The sequence below is a fragment of the Rutidosis leptorrhynchoides genome, chromosome 7, assembly GCF_046630445.1.
Source record: "Rutidosis leptorrhynchoides isolate AG116_Rl617_1_P2 chromosome 7, CSIRO_AGI_Rlap_v1, whole genome shotgun sequence".
NCBI lineage: Eukaryota > Viridiplantae > Streptophyta > Magnoliopsida > Asterales > Asteraceae > Rutidosis > Rutidosis leptorrhynchoides.
The window spans coordinates 6,889,373-6,895,372 of NC_092339.1; positions in this window are offsets into that span (position 1 = coordinate 6,889,373).

The following is a 6,000-nucleotide window of genomic DNA, read 5'->3' on the forward strand; positions in this document are numbered from 1 at the left end:
GATGTACAGAATTAAATTGATAAATATTATCTTGAATCAATCCACGACCCAGTGTATACGTATCTCAGTATTGATCACAACTCAAACTATATATATTTTGGAATCAACCTCAACCCTGTATAGCTAACTCCAACATTCACATATAGAGTGTCTATGGTTGTTCCGAAATATATATAGATGTGTCGACATGATAGGTCGAAACATTGTATACGTGTCTATGGTATCTCAAGATTACATAATATATAATACAAGTTGATTAAGTTATGGTTGGAATAGATTTGTTACCAATTTTCACGTAGCTAAAATGAGAAAAATTATCCAATCTTGTTTTACCCATAACTTCTTCATTTTAAATCCGTTTTGAGTGAATCAAATTGCTATGGTTTCATATTGAACTCTATTTTATGAATCTAAACAAAAAAAGTATAGGTTTCTAGTCGGAAAAATAAGTTACAAGTCGTTTTTGTAAAGGTAGTCATTTCAGTCGAAAGAACGACGTCTAGATGACCATTTTAGAAAACATACTTCCACTTTGAGTTTAACCATAATTTTTGGATATAGTTTCATGTTCATAATAAAAATCATTTTCTCAGAATAACAACTTTTAAATCAAAGTTTATCATAGTTTTTAATTAACTAACCCAAAACAGCCCGCGGTGTTACTACGACGGCGTAAATCCGGTTTTACGGTGTTTTTCGTGTTTCCAGGTTTTAAATTATTAAGTTAGCATATCATATAGATATAGAACATGTGTTTAGTTGATTTTAAAAGTCAAGTTAGAAGGATTAACTTTTGTTTGCGAACAAGTTTAGAATTAACTAAACTATGTTCTAGTGATTACAAGTTTAAACCTTCAAATAAGATAGCTTTATATGTATGAATCGAATGATGTTATGAACATCATTACTACCTTAAGTTCCTTGGATAAACCTACTGGAAAAGAGAAAAATGGATCTAGCTTCAATGGATCCTTGGATGGCTCGAAGTTCTTGAAGCAGAATCATGACACGAAAACAAGTTCAAGTAAGATCATCACTTGAAATAAGATTGTTATAGTTATAGAAATTGAACCAAAGTTTGAATATGATTATTACCTTGTATTAGAATGATAACCTACTGTAAGAAACAAAGATTTCTTGAGGTTGGATGATCACCTTACAAGATTGGAAGTGAGCTAGCAAACTTGAAAGTATTCTTGATTTTATGAAACTAGAACTTTTAGAATTTATGAAGAACACTTAGAACTTGAAGATAGAACTTGAGAGAGATCAATTAGATGAAGAAAATTGAAGAATGAAAGTGTTTGTAGGTGTTTTTGGTCGTTGGTGTATGGATTAGATATAAAGGATATGTTATTTTGTTTTCATGTAAATAAGTCATGAATGATTACTCATATTTTTGTAATTTTATGAGATATTTCATGCTAGTTGCCAAATGATGGTTCCCACATGTGTTAGGTGACTCACATGGGCTGCTAAGAGCTGATCATTGGAGTGTATATACCAATAGTACATACATCTAAAAGCTGTGTATTGTACGAGTACGAATACGGGTGCATACGAGTAGAATTGTTGATGAAACTGAACGAGGATCTAATTGTAAGCATTTTTGTTAAGTAGAAGTATTTTGATAAGTGTCTTGAAGTCTTTCAAAAGTGTATGAATACATATTAAAACACTACATGTATATACATTTTAACTGAGTCGTTAAGTCATCGTTAGTCGTTACATGTAAATGTTGTTTTGAAACCTTTAGGTTAACGATCTTGTTAAATGTTGTTAACCCAATGTTTATAATATCAAAAGAGATTTTAAATTATTATATTATCATGATATTATGATGTACGAATATCTCTTAATATGATATATATATACATTAAATGTCGTTACAACGATAAACGTTACATATATGTCTCGTTTCAAAATCATTAAGTTAGTAGTCTTGTTTTTACATATGTAGTTCATTGTTAATATAATTAATGATATGTTTACTTATCATAATATCATGTTAACTATATATATAACCATATATATGTCATCATATAGTTTTTTTACAAGTTTTAACGTTCGTGAATCGCCGGTCAACTTGGGTGGTCAATTGTCTATATGAAACCTATTTCAATTAATCAAGTCTTAACAAGTTTGATTGCTTAACATGTTGGAAACATTTAATCATGTAAATATCAATCTCAATTAATATATATAAACATGGAAAAGTTCGGGTCACTACAGTACCTACCCGTTAAATAAATTTCGTCCCGAAATTTTAAGCTGTTGAAGGTGTTGACGAATCTTCTGGAAATAGATGCGGGTATTTCTTCTTCATCTGATCTTCCCGCTCCCAGGTGAACTCGGGTCCTCTACGAGCATTCCATCGAACCTTAACAATTGGTATCTTGTTTTGCTTAAGTCTTTTAACCTCACGATCCATTATTTCGACGGGTTCTTCGATGAATTGAAGTTTTTCGTTGATTTGGATTTCATCTAACGGAATAGTGAGATCTTCTTTAGCAAAACATTTCTTCAAATTCGAGACGTGGAAAGTGTTATGTACAGCCGCGAGTTGTTGAGGTAACTCAAGTCGGTAAGCTACTGGTCCGACACGATCAATAATCTTGAATGGTCCAATATACCTTGGATTTAATTTCCCTCGTTTACCAAATCGAACAACGCCTTTCCAAGGTGCAACTTTAAGCATGACCATCTCTCCAATTTCAAATTCTATATCTTTTCTTTTAATGTCAGCGTAGCTCTTTTGTCGACTTTGGGCGGTTTTCAACCGTTGTTGAATTTGGATGATCTTCTCGGTAGTTTCTTGTATAATCTCCGGACCCGTAATCTGTCTATCCCCCACTTCACTCCAATAAATTGGAGACCTGCACTTTCTACCATAAAGTGCTTCAAACGGCGCCATCTCAATGCTTGAATGGTAGCTGTTGTTGTAGGAAAATTCTGCTAATGGTAGATGTCGATCCCAACTGTTTTCGAAATCAATAACACATGCTCGTAGCATGTCTTCAAGCGTTTGTATCGTCCTTTCGCTCTGCCCATCAGTTTGTGGATGATAGGCAGTACTCATGTCTAGACGAGTTCCTAATGGTTGCTGTAATGTCTGCCAGAATCTTGAAATAAATCTGCCATCCCTATCAGAGATAATAGAGATTGGTATTCCATGTCTGGAGATGACTTCCTTCAAATACAGTCGTGCTAACTTCTCCATCTTGTCATCTTCTCTTATTGGCTGGAAGTGTGCTGATTTGGTGAGACGATCAACTATTACCCAAATAGTATCAAAACCACTTGCAGTCCTTGGCAATTTAGTGATGAAATCCATGGTAATGTTTTCCCATTTCCATTCCGGGATTTCGGGTTGTTGAAGTAGACCTGATGGTTTCTGATGCTCAGCTTTGACCTTAGAACACGTCAAACATTCTCCTACGTATTTAGCAACATCGGCTTTCATACCCGGCCACCAAAAATGTTTCTTGAGATCCTTGTACATCTTCCCCGTTCCAGGATGTATTGAGTATCTGGTTTTATGAGCTTCTCTAAGTACCATTTCTCTCATATTTCCAAATTTTGGTACCCAAATCCTTTCAGCCCTATACCGGGTTCCGTCTTCCCGAATATTAAGATGCTTCTCCGATCCTTTGGGTATTTCATCCTTTAAATTTCCCTCTTTTAAAACTCCTTGTTGTGCCTCCTTTATTTGAGTAGTAAGGTTATTATGAATCATTATATTCATAGATTTTACTCGAATGGGTTCTCTGTCCTTCCTGCTTAAGGCATCGGCTACCACATTTGCCTTCCCCGGGTGGTAACGAATCTCAAAGTCGTAATCATTCAACAATTCAATCCACCTACGCTGCCTCATATTCAGTTGTTTCTGATTAAATATGTGTTGAAGACTTTTGTGGTCAGTATATATAATACTTTTGACCCCATATAAGTAGTGCCTCCAAGTCTTTAATGCAAAAACAACCGCGCCTAATTCCAAATCATGCGTCGTATAATTTTGTTCGTGAATCTTCAATTGTCTAGACGCATAAGCAATCACCTTCGTTCGTTGCATTAATACACAACCGAGACCTTGCTTTGATGCGTCACAATAAATCACAAAATCATCATTCCCTTCAGGCAATGACAATATAGGTGCCGTAGTTAGCTTTTTCTTCAATAACTGAAACGTTTTCTCTTGTTCATCATTCCATTCAAATTTCTTCCCTTTATGCGTTAATTCAGTCAAGGGTTTTGCTATTCTGGAAAAGTCTTGGATGAACCTTCTGTAGTAACCAGCTAGTCCTAAAAACTGGCGTATGTGTTTCGGAGTTTTCGGGGTTTCTCACTTTTCAACAGTTTCTATCTTTGCCGGATCCACCTTAATACCTTATTTGTTCACTATGTGACCGAGGAATTGAACTTCTTCCAACCAAAATGCACACTTTGAAAACTTAGCGTACAATTTTTCCTTCCTCAATACTTCTAACACCTTTCTCAAATGTTCACCGTGTTCTTGGTCATTCTTTGAGTAAATAAGTATGTCATCAATGAAAACAATGACAAACTTGTCAAGGTATGGTCCACACACTCGGTTCATAAGGTCCATGAACACAGCTGGTGCATTAGTTAAACCAAACGGCATGACCATAAACTCATAATGACCGTAACGTGTTCTGAAAGCAGTCTTTGGAATATCATCTTCTTTCACCCGCATTTGATGATACCCGGAACGTAAGTCAATCTTTGAATAAACAGACGAGCCTTGTAGTTGATCAAATAAGTCGTCAATTCTCGGTAGTGGGTAGCGGTTCTTGATGGTAAGTTTGTTCAACTCTCGGTAGTCGATACACAACCTGAATGTACCATCTTTCTTCTTGACAAACAAAACAGGAGCTCCCCACGGTGATGTGCTTGGTCGAATGAAACCACGCTCTAAAAGTTCTTGTAATTGGCTTTGCAGTTCTTTCATCTCGCTGGGTGCGAGTCTGTAAGGAGCACGAGCTATTGGTGCAGCTCCTGGTACAAGATCTATTTGAAATTCAACGGATCGATGTGGGGGTAATCCCGGTAATTCTTTCGGAAATACATCGGGAAATTCTTTTGCAATGGGAACATCATTGATGCTCTTTTCTTCAGTTTGTACTTTCTCGACGTGTGCTAGAACAGCATAGCAACCTTTTCTTATTAGTTTTTGTGCCTTCAAATTACTAATAAGATGTAGCTTCGTGTTGCCCTTTTCTCCGTACACCATTAAGGGTTTTCCTTTTTCTCGTATAATGCGAATTGCATTTTTGTAACAAACGATCTCCGCTTTCACTTCTTTCAACCAGTCCATACCGATTATCACATCAAAACTCCCTAACTCTACTGGTATCAAATCAATCTTAAATGTTTCGCTAACCAGTTTAATTTCTCGATTCCGACATATATTATCTGCTGAAATTAATTTACCATTTGCTAATTCGAGTAAAAATTTACTATCCAAAGGCGTCAATGGACAACTTAATTTAGCACAAAAATCTCTACTCATATAGCTTCTATCCGCACCCGAATCAAATAAAACGTAAGCAGATTTATTGTCAATAAGAAATGTACCCGTAACAAGCTCCGGGTCTTCCTGTGCCTCTGCCGCATTAATATTGAAAACTCTTCCACGGCCTTGTCCATTCGTGTTCTCCTGGTTCGGGCAATTTCTAATAATGTGGCCCGGTTTTCCACATTTATAACAAACTACATTGGCATAATTTGCTCCGACACTACTTGCTCCGCCATTACTCGTTCCGACACCATTTGTTCCTTTCGTTCTATTAACCCCTGGTCCGTAGACCTCACACTTCGCCGCGCTATGACCATTTCTTTTACACTTGTTGCAAAATTTGGTGCAGAACCCCGAGTGATTCTTTTCACACCTTTGGCATAGCTGCTTCTGATTGTTGTTGTTGTTGCGGTTATTATTGTTGTTGGGATGATTGTTGTAGTTGCTGTTGTTGTTGTTGTTGT